The sequence below is a fragment of the Euprymna scolopes genome, chromosome 5, assembly GCF_053919585.1.
Source record: "Euprymna scolopes isolate OS-2025 chromosome 5, ASM5391958v1, whole genome shotgun sequence".
Taxonomy (NCBI): domain Eukaryota; kingdom Metazoa; phylum Mollusca; class Cephalopoda; order Sepiida; family Sepiolidae; genus Euprymna; species Euprymna scolopes.
In genome coordinates this window covers 139,706,736-139,719,868 of record NC_136486.1, presented here as the reverse complement: position 1 = coordinate 139,719,868, position 13,133 = coordinate 139,706,736, and positions in this window count along the sequence as shown.

Here is a 13,133-nt window from a genome sequence, read left to right as displayed (position 1 = left end):
CGCAACAAAAATCGATAAGTTCCGTTTGCTACAGCTTGATTTAAACACGAGGAGGAAATAAACGTTTTTTTGATAATGCAGTAGAAAAGTCACGAAATTGTCCCATGGTTATCTTTATGTTGGTCGAAAAAACAGAATGAAGCGTCTTTATAAATAGCATTGAAAACATACGAAAAGCCTGAATCATACGAAAATTCTATTTCGCAATTGAGCAATAGAAACGCAAGCATACTTTGTGAAGCAGGACAGTATTGATTGAACGCGCAATTGGTACCAGCCGTTACAAAAATGGTGAACTGTGTGCCATTAGAGATATAAATAATATTCGAACAATAAACTTCAAGCTGACCGAAAGCTACAACCACTAGTATAGATGCCTTAACTAAAATTCAGATAAACATTAACACACTAACCTACACAACTATGTAAAGTCCTTTTCTCGTTGAACCGTGTGCCATATTTTCTTATCTTATGTCTAAATATTGATTTCTGATGCCCCGATTTTTTTCAAAATTGCAGGACAGTTTGAATATGGAGCAATTTGCAAAAAAATTGGAATATAAGCAATATTGGTAAAAAGCCAACCAGGAAAAATAAAGCCAAAATTATGACGAACATATTCTTTTATAACATAATAAATATATATATATATATATATATATATATATATATATATATATATATATATATACAATTGTCAATGTACTACAATGACCTTTCGTGCGAAATGTAATCGTGTATCTATAACACTAAATCTGTATATATGTGTGCGTTGATACTTTACTGATCAACTCTATAACAAATGGTCACATGACAATGGTATGAACATTTAATATAAACAATGGAATTAAATAGTTATCATACACCAAGGACAGTTTATAATGAGTACAATTTTGTTTGGATGGATTAATAACGCGTACAGACACATCAGCAAGTTGGAATGCAAATTGTTAATTTCAACTTGCCGACATTTAGTTGTTTTCTTTTTTTTTTTACTTCTATCAGGGAATTTTCAAATTCAAACAATTTCTTTAAGTCGGGTAACAGTATATTTTTCTTACAAAATTTTCTTAAGATACTTTAAATTAGTATATAAATATATATGAATATATATATACACACATATATATGTAGATATATACATGTATATGCATATATATATATATATATGTGTGTGTGTGTTATGTATATTCACATATACACTGTATCACATATGTTAATATGATGTGAAGACATTAATTGTAAAACTTTCTATTAAATAAGAATAGCTTCAATTATTCATTTTTTATCTTATTTTCTGATTTTAGAATTCCGGCGTGATGAATTCGTATGGAAACGTCTGCAGATACGAACTTACTTCAAATTGAGGCATTCTTACACTATTTGCTAAAAATTGATATATATATATATATATATATATATATATATATATATATATATATATGGTTGATGTGTAGTTTGCTTGCAGCATTGTGTGGGATAGGTATGTAGTAAAGGTTTAGTAGGCTGTCACAATGCGAGGAATGAAATATAGTCGTTGTTGGTAAAAGTAGACGACAACAAGTGGCGATTTACAAATCAATAAATACTTACACATGTTAATGGGTATTGTTGCAGACATAACAAGTAAGACATGTTACCTAATACAACTGAATAAATATATGTATATATAAACATGTGTGGGTATGTACTTATTGGTTTGTAAATCGCCACTTGTTCTCGTCTACTTTAACCAACAACGACTATTTCCTTCCTCGCATTGTGACAGCCTTCTAAATATTTACTACATATATATATATATATATATATATATATATATATATATATATATATATATAGAGAGAGAGAGAGAGAGAGAGAGAGAGATTTATTCAATATATATATATATAAGATATTGCGAAATTAAATTGGCGTTTAGTGAGAACAAATTACCATAAGAGTTTGGGGAAAAAATATACTAAGTTACTGAAGGAGAGACAACTATTTTTTCCTCAAACTAATCCATAAACACTAAGAAGTTTTAAAAATAAATAAATGAGAGTCACAAAATTATTTTCTGCAGTTTGTAAAAAAATATTCTTTTTTATTTTTAATATAGTAATAATATGTATATAATGTACGTAATTGTCGCATTTTCTACATATTATGAAATCACCTGAATGAATGACTAATCAAACTGTCATTTTTCGTATTGTCAATAAATATATTATCTTCTAAAAACTGAAGCCTCTGTTTATGTTGGCTTATAACAGTAATGTATATATGGAAATTATATATATTTTTGTTTTAACTTCGAATAACAATAGTAATTTTTTAACCTTCAATATTGAGTAGCGGATGCTCACAAATCCATCATATAAATCTGATATATTTCGAATTGATATTAAACTAATTTGTACCTAAACACACATTGACCACTACATAAGGAGAATAATTATTTATACATCTATCATAGGTTGAACTAATCTGGGTATGAAGTCGCTCGTTAAGTATTATCATTTTCATTAAATTAGTTTACCAGTTTGTACCTCATAACTCTTTCTATCGCTAATCATATTCTTCTATCTGTTATGTCTCACACAGCCTCTTGCCTATCATTTTTCATCTTATTTTAAATAGCAAAGATTGTAAAAAAGAATAATAATCATTATATTTTAAAGCAACAGAAACGCTCCTTATCTTATTATCTCCACACTTATAACATTTTATTTTCCGTATTTACGATCAAAACAGAGTTTTAATTTCTTGTCTGTCTTCTAAAAACTATAAACACATTTGCTTAAATGCATTCCCAAGCAAAAACTATAACGAAGTATATTTGTTTGTATTGGTTCTAGGGCAAAAGGGAAAATTAATACACATTGTCTATCTAGTAAATTAAATACTTCAAAACCAACATATATATATATATATATATATATATATATATATACATACACACATATATATACAGACATATATGTACACATGTTTATATATATATATATATATATATATATATATATATCAGTGAGGGAGAGAGAAGTATTATTATTGTTATATATTTCTCCGTTCTATTAGTCGCAGTATATCATGATATTCCATTTTCTTTTAATTATTTAGGTTTTCTTCCCAGCCTCTTTTAAAGCGATAAACATTTAATGGTTATTTCATGTGCATGTTTTTCTATTGTAGCAGTTCTTTTGACATCTAAGTGACCTTGTTTATTCAGCTTTATTCTTGTAATTGAAGACGCTTTAAATAAACTAAATCTGTGAGGGTTTTACTTGCAAAAAAAATACTTTTCAACGAAATTGAACCAAAGAAAATATCCACAACCGTGCCATCTAATTTTATATATAATAGCATGCTTTTTAAAATGGAAGGTCGGATTTTAAGACTATTGCCGAAAATATGACATCTCATATACACTTGGATTGCCATCACAAACAGCAAACACTATCGTTATTTGCAATGCATGTGGCAAATTTATCTTAAATTAATTATGTCCTGCAAACATTCACAAACCCGCACATAAATTCAATTTATATCAACAATTTCTCTCAGTATCAATTTGTACCAAAATTGTAACGTATTTTATATGATCGAGGCTTATTTCATAGAACTGCTTGATTAGGAACATTTTACCAGTTGCCTTAATTCCAGATAACTAAAATAGGGTTGTCTTTAAGTTCTTGTTAATTGTTCTTTAATTAAATAACATTTTACCCAATTTCTGCCTCTTTCGATCAGTAACATGTTGATCTACTGACCACATTAATCTGAAGCATTGTCAGCATTGTGTTGCCTTCATGCATTTATAAGACTTGACTCTTCTGTAAATAAAGGAAAGGAATACATATTTTCAGTTTTAGCGTGCATGAATATATCACTTCGTACGTACTAATGAACCAACGAGTGAAACGCAATCATTTGTAAACGATATATATATATATATATATATATATATATACACACACATATATATATATATATATATGTATATATATATATATATATATATATCTGCTGCAAATTTGTTATAACAGTAATTGTCATCAATTTGGACAACAGATGTAATAGGCATTCTCAATAGCTTAAACGTATATTTTTAATACAATAATATTATCATAATTCTTTATACTCTACGTAAACTTTACAGACACATAATATATATATATATATATATATATATATATATATATATATACTAGCAAACCCCATGTCGTGTAAAGGATTGGTTTAATTATAACACGATATCCGTAAAAGCACTTTCGATTAAGGAGTGAACGGTCACTGCCCATGGATTATAGTCGGATTTTTTTAGCTGGTATATGGGGCAATGTAAAAACATAGTTAATTCACGGTCCTCTTAGCAGCAGCCAAATAGCGCAACGGTGGAAAGCTCCGACTGTCATTTGGGTGGTCGTGTTTCGATCCTAGCTTGAGGGAGTTGCTTGTCTTTCCGCATTGATGAGCTGTAAAACAACGAAACAGTACATAATGTGGATCTATATATATATTATATATATATATATATATATATATATATTATATATATATATATATATCATACGCTTCTTGTTAATACAACAAATATATGTATTTATGCACTATTTTAATATTACGAAGTATATATATATATATATATATATATATATATATATATATATATATATATATATATAATGGGCTACTGTTGATACTACTAAGAATTATATATATATATATATATATATATATATATATATATATATATATATATATCTGCGAAAGGTACGTAACATTTATTTAGAGATCTCGTACACGTAAAACTATATGTAATAAGACGATTATGTTTATAAAAATTCAATGTCATTTTCCCTGTCAAGTGCTCAAACTGTTTTTCTTTCTTGATGTAGACAGCTTTTAAATCAACCTATTAAGCTTTGACCAATAGTTTCTTACATTGGCTCACCCTGTACGTCTATGTGCATATATATATATATATATATATATATATATATATATATATATATATATATATATATATATATTGAATTTTAAAAATGTGTTAAATAACAGTTGTAATGATGAAGGGTAAGTAATGATATTTCCCACTAAAGTTGTTGGGAACAGATAGAGTAAGATCGATTCCAAATGTTTATCAAATCATTATGAATATCCCATTATCGATATCTCTCATGTTTAAAATTGTCCTATCTTTTGTCTGTCTTTGCTATTTCTCAATCCAATCCAAGCACAACTTATTTTCTCCATTGATTTAGCTGCTCTGATTAAATACTTATTTCAATACAATATTCGCATACATATTTCAGATAGTTTTTTTAACCTGTCTTTTTTATTTGACTTATTTAAAGTATTAATAATTGGTTTTTATTCATTATGTATAATAGATTGATGGTATCTGTTAAACAGAAATTACGATATGACTTTTGTGTAAGCGTAATACAGTTTAATATTAATTTATACACTCGAATCCATGCAATGCCTCTTGATTCCCTTATTAAATGTGCGTTTATTGTATATTTATCATTATGCGCTGCTTGTTGATATTACTAAAGACAAATTATTTCGTCAACATATTATAAGCTTATGAAATATATCAGCAATGTGAAAATATATTTACTGTTTCACCGATAAATTCCATGAGATTTTGTAGAGTTTCCATTTCTCTTTGTATATATTCTGATCAAAGGTATATACAAGACACGGTAAGAAATGAGATATCACACTGATATTACTCGAAAAATATTTTTAGATAAAGCAAAGTTAAATGTGAGAGAGAGGTCAATATCATTGAGTTTTGGACACATGCGAAGCAAAACTAATATAGCTAGGGAAATTATCTACACCAAAAGTGTCATGTTGAATTAGTTTCGTGTCTTGTCATGAAGTCCTGAGCGCTTATCGTAAATGAGGTTTCCGCCCGATAGCTGAACAACACAAAAATAACTTCCCGTGAAAAACCAAGGTTCATTGGATTTTTCAATCATGTATATAAAATAAAGTACAAGAATGTTAATCGACGGCATTGTTCTGGAGTGGATACTGATATTTGGAAAAGAAATATACTAGCTGCATGACAGAATGGAAATACAGAGGTGCGTTAAAGGGAAGTAGAATGAAGTGACAGGGAATTACTGAGGTGTGGGAATGTAAACGTTTTAAAATAAATATAACACAGGAAATAAAATTAAAGCATTGACAATCTGTACGAACATCTCAACTGCAAATAATAATAAAAGACAGAAAAAAGACTCACAATATAACCATAATGTGTAATATTATGCGGATCATATTCTGTAACTGGAACATAACATATATAGAAAGAAAAATATGCAACGTTTCACAATTGTCAGAGATTTATACTGTTATTATCCTGTTTCGATATCACATATTTACAAGCAAATATTTAAAAGAAATTACGATTGAATACAACTTATATAAAGTATCAAGAATAACAAACATTTGTATATTAATGCTAATAAATTTAATATTTCGTCAATAGAGAGAGTAGATACATTTGGCGTATGGGGTTTATATATATATATATATATATATATATATATATATATATATATATATACGATTTATATTTTGATATATCGAAGTTTAATGCTTATCATCAGAAGTGGAAAAAGGTAACGGGTTAGAAATGTGTTTACATAAGAAACGAAATAATGGCGTGTTCTAAATAGGGTAAATAGTATATATGTGAATGGTAAAATAACGGACAAATACATAATAGCTATAGTTATCTAATTCTCCCAACTTAATAAACTGTTAAATTTATAAATTTGTATTATCCCGTTAACTGATTATAAATAATTATTTTATTCATCTTGGTCCCTCGTATATATATATATATATATATATATATATATATATATATGTGTGTGTGTGGGGGTATGTATATATACATACACACGTGTATATATATATATATATATATATATATACAGTGCGTATCGAATTCTTAACGATTTTACATTTTTTTAGTATTTAAGGAACGAGTGAATAAAACTCTATGAAACTTTGAGAGAGTGATTATAGTACTATTCAGCAACTCCAGTCAGAATATAAAGGTATTTAACGCAGTATTAGAAAAACTATGGCAAAAGATAGGAATATCTGTTGATTTCTCTGTCAGGTTATTAACGAGGTTGAGACAAAACACAATATTCACATAACTTGTTTATTGAAATAATTTTCAAACATTAAATGAACTAGGAAAACTCCTTACAATACAATAACTACATAGCAATTTCTACGTTGACATTAGTAGGACATATGGGATCCTTTTTTATGAATGACTTGTAAAAGACGTTGCTCCACAGAATTAGACAAATTTGTGATTTCGTCAACAGTTATTCTTCGCCATACTTCGTGGAGAGCATACCGAAACTCATCTTTGCTCTTAAATTGGTGTCCACTTGCATAGATGCGTTGCATCAAGATACTCCAAATGTTCTCGATCGGGTTAGAATTGGATGAATTTGCAGGCCACTTCATCTTCTTTCGTCCAGAGAACCCCAGTTGTTTAAAATACACTTTTTCTTTTGTTTGCTGCATGCGAGGGAGTATTTTCTTGCATAAAAATAATGGTTCTTCTGAATTTCAACCTTTGCTTCTTCGGCCATGGTAAAAAGCGCTCCTTCAGAAAAGCTACATAAGCATTTGACGTCAATTTTACGCCTTCTGGTACTCTCCATGAGCCAACAAAAGTACCTCCGAGAATCTCAGCTCAAACCTTTATCCCAGCACCACCTTGTTGGTGCCTTAAACGCTGATGACGATGTCATCAATCTAGGACCCATCCCTTGCTCCAACCCTCTGAGCCATCAATAGTGACACGCATACATCCGTGAACAAAACTTTGAAAAAATTCGTTTTCATCTTGTCCTCTGCCCATTTCTATCGGTGTTGTATCTAATGTAGCTTTAATGGAGACTTTGCCACTTCTTTCAGAAGGCGACATCGAGCATTTTTGAGACATTCTTTTATCCGGCTTGGTCAAAGGCTCCTCGACTTGTCTATACGGGGGTTCCTAACAACTTGATGTTAAATTTGGAGTAGAGAACGGCGTGAAACAACTCTAGGTTTCCTTTATCATATCCCGTAGGTAGATTTTTAAGATCCTTGACAAAGTTCTTCACATTTTGATGGTTACTTCCTATCATTTTCGATATTTCGAGGAAAATTTAAACTTTTACTAGCTGTTCTGTAATAGGACTAATTTTAGAACTACTCAAACCACCTTTGCGACGCATTTCCTTGACGAAACAAACTGCCTTGTAAATAATTTGACACGCCTAAAATTCCGTGGATTTAGCAATTACGATGGCAAGTTGTCTATATTGCGTGGAACAGTACGAAGGTTTCACAGTACGCACAACTCAGCATTGCCAATGTTTCCGAAGCGTTTGATAGTAAACAACCAGTAAGTTTCGGAAACTAGTAAATAATGTTATCACGTTAATAATTTGAGACGTAATATATATATATATATATATATATATATATATATTATTTTTAAAATGTAATCAGCCACTCTGATGAGTCGTAGACGACAAAAGACGTGTCAGTGGATAATTACATTTTAAAAATAATATATATATATATATATATATATATATATATATATATATATATATATATATATATATATATATATACCGCTGCCCATGTGAGGGTACCAAATAGGTTAAATGGAAAATTATTCCCAGCTCGGATTTAGGTAAAAATGCGCATTCGTAAATAAATGAATTCATTAAAAAAAAAACATCGCTAAAACCAAAACAAACAACATTTATATATATATATATATATATATATATATATATATATATATATATATATATATATATATATAGGGAGAACCAAGAGGAATAGATGGATTCCGTTATAATACACAGTTTGAAATTGGGAGTAAGTCTTATATAGAAAAACGAACAAAAAAGACAATAAATATATGTAGTAATGCTTATAAATGTAACAGTTAAGTACATACAGAGAATTAGATAACTTTATATATTTATATATACATATACATATATGTAGATATATATGATATAATTTATATTATATACTTCTATATGCATATAAATGAACTCATTTTCCCCTATGAGTTTGACCTTAATAGGATTAAAAATCAAGACATTTCATGCAAATGTAATATGCTAAAAGTGCAGCACTATATCTGAGGTGTGTTACAGGTATATTACCTCTCCACTTCCTCGATAATCGTATATTCCTATATTTTTTTGTTGGCAGTTCACTGCCAAAATCGGTTAAAATCAATGGAAGTAGTCAAATCTTTTTATCTCTAATTCCTCCTTCAACGGATACCACTTACACCGTTGCGAGAACGTTTATAAGGGGCACTTACAAAGGAACACCGGTTTCGGTTTTCTGTACTTTCTAGTCGCTTAAAAAACCTGGAATTGGATTTTACTATGGCTTTCCGTTCTATGCTTCCTATTGGGTTAAACGCACCATGAAATTAACTGATAGCGACATTCTCGCAAACGTTAATTCTCACCCTACGCTTACTTTTACGTTGCTTAATTACCATTTTTCCCCAACATTTCTACACTAAACAAAAAAAAACAATTAGTCTTTATATTTTTTATACAATGAAAATCTAAATCATTTCCGTTTTATTTCGTTTGTAGTTGCTTAAAAAACTGGAATGGAATTTTTACGTTACTTTTCGTTCTATGCTTTCTACTGGGCGAATCGCACCATGACTTAATCGAATCGAACGGTTATAGATGGCATTTCTTTTTTTCGATTTATCTCGTTTCGTAGTTGCTTAAAAAAACTGGAATGGCATTTTTACGTTCCTTTCGTTCTATGCTTTCTATTGGGTGAAACGCACCATGGACTTAACCGAATCAAACGGGTATTTATGCCATTTTATTCGCTTTATTTGGTGGTGTACCTGCTTAAAAACTTGGAATGGAATTTTAACGTTTCACTACTAGGTGAAACGCACCATGCACTTAACCGAATCAAAGGGGTATTTCTGCCATTTATTTCGCTTTGCGCTGTATTTTTTGTTTCTAATTTAAAGAAAGCGTTCATCATTAGTTTTGCTTTTTGTTTTTACCGATTTCTTTTTTTAAATAAATTTTACGTTTGTTCGCTGTTTTTTTATCGTTTTGGCTTTTCCGATTTTTTAAAGAAGTTTACCCCCCGCTTACACACACGCACCCTTAAAAACATTCGGGCAATGCCGAGCACCCCAGCTAGTATTATATTTTTCGTATTATATAATTTGTATTATATATATACGCATATATATATATGATATATACATATATTTGTATTATATAATTTATATTATATATACCCGTATATATATATCTTGTATTATATAATGTATATTATATATATATACACACACACATATATAGTCTATGTATTATATTACACATAACTTTCGTCGAAAAAATGAATAACTTCATATTTAATATGTAAGCAAAAGTCATTTTTATAATACTATATTAGCTCTGGCAAAAATGAAAAAGTATTCAACTTTTTTATGGATTACCCATATGTAAATTATGTGTAAAACTTGTCTGAAAGTATTTAATGAAATTCGCAGAATGCGGGTTTTATATAATCGTTTAATACTTAATGGATATCGATACGCATTTTCAATTAAGATGTAATCTTTGCGTTACATATTATTTAGAATATTTTAAAATATTTACTTCGGATACCAGGTATACTATTTAAGGTGTACATATAATTCTCACTACATTTTATATAATGAAGTGTTGCAGACTTTTAATTCCGTCTTACGCCTTCCAAATGTATAACAATTTTAAGAATTTACTTTATGTAATCGCATTTTGGCAACTCCAGAATAAGGTTTGTACATATAATTTAGTATATTAAATCTATTTTTACCGTGAACAAATATGTGTGAAAAAAGATCACAACTTGTACTCTTAATACATTATCTAACTTACAATTGCCTTTTTAAATCGCAGTATATTAAAACAATAAGGTACCAATAAAAATTACCCAATTGCCCGCAATGTACATTCCCCATAATATATCTATGTTTTATTTTCACGAATTTCTCCCTAACGGTATTTTTAAAGAATAGTTTGTATTATAGCGTACTTCATCATCATACCACATGGACAAGAATAACATACACTTTTTGCGGTAAATTTTGTATCTGTACAGATGTCCCGAGAATACAATCTCATTCATTGCCACATTTGTCAGATGGTATATATTTATTACTAGTTTACCATCTGCTAAAGCATTCACTCATAATTAGAAATGATTATCTAGTTTCTAGATTAGCTTACCATTCCAAAAAGCTAAGGAACATACGCAACTGAAATGATTAGATATTTTGAAGACAAGTAAAATAGATTAAAGATATATACAATATTAAGTTTATAACAGAATAATATGCTATTTTTCGAATACGATAAATGGTTTATGATATTTAATAAAAGAAAGTAACAATTTTTTTAATATTAAAAATGAATTTGTCTTTTAAACATCTATTTAAATAGGAGAAACACTTGTTGCTAATATGATGAGACGAAAACGATATATATTTCGATTTTATTACATATTTTCTAGAAAAGTTAGATGTAATTTTACGATCTTTAATCTAGCGTGATTGACTGACTTAGAACCACGGTTTTCATGTAGACACATCAACCGTTATATATAGTATTTAAATCAACATGTTACGAAAAAAGGCTACTTTACATGATTGGTAGCAAAGAAAAGACTATTCTACTATAACGTATAGTGATAAACAGTAGAATGACTTATACAGCTAGCTAAAGGGACATAGAATAAGTAGAGTTATATAACACACGCGATTAGTAAAGTAAGGTTAACTTTACCATTAGCAAATTTTGGCCTTAATGAATCTCCGGGATTTATGTTATACGTTATATTTGGTTATGGGATTTATGTAAAAACGCGCTTCCAACGTTTACATTTTTCTGTTACATTTCATCAAGATCTAAATTAATACTAATAAAATCGATCCATTATGTTAATGTTAGGTTTGTATATAGATGTGTTATTTTATGAAGTTGTTCAAATCATTTATTTCGATGAAATGTGTGTGCAAGTCCGAAAATATAAGATTCTAATAATAAACCGTTACAACAGCAGACCACTGAAATAGAAAACATTTGAATATTCTAATGAATTAATTCAAATTGTTGCCAAGGGAATTATGTTGACCAAAAAATAAAACAGATAATATGATTATATAAAAGCACTTAGAATAAAACGGGAATTGACGAGATGCACATGGTTAAATACTTATATGCACACACATACATGTGTTTTTCCCGCATCCAATAATTCAATTCATCGCAAACAAATACGACATCTACAAAAACTGATACATTTTATCAGTAAAAGTGACAAAGCATCGATCTAAATGTTCATGGTCTCGATTGTAATTTCAGGAAAGTCCAGTAACATACTTTGGTGTTTATATATGAAAAAAATATACCTCCCAATGAAAAACATCAAAAGAGTTTAAGATACATGAATTTTTAACTTGTATTTAGCTAATAATAAATACAATAACGTCTATTGACTTCATTAAAAATAATACAAACGTATTAATACATTTATATGCATTATGTCTCAACCATTTAACTTCGGAATAGCCTATGATTAATTTACATGAACACACTCGCATGCAGATATATAAGTTCCCGATTTGTTCTTTTGTTTTGTTTTTTGCTGCTTCCAAAAGATTTTCATAGATAACAATTACTTTGATTACATCAAAATGTTATCTTGACTAATCTATTTTTAACGTTTCTGTGTTTTACTTTCTGACAAAATGCATTTCGCTTATAATTTATTTCGCACAACAATATTCTTGGCTAACATATCTGTGCAAGCGGAGCAACTTTGCCGTAAGATTTAGTATAACCCCTTCAGCAACGTAGTGATTCTTGATTTGTTAAAATCACTAACACATACAGAACCAATTTTTCTAGTATATTACTTGATACCGTGATGTACACTCATTTTTATGAGCTACATTTTAGTCCCATTTACATGGATAACTTAATGACTGATTGAAAGTAATAAAATTTTACTTTTTAAACTTGCTCTACAAACAATCATAGATGTGCGCA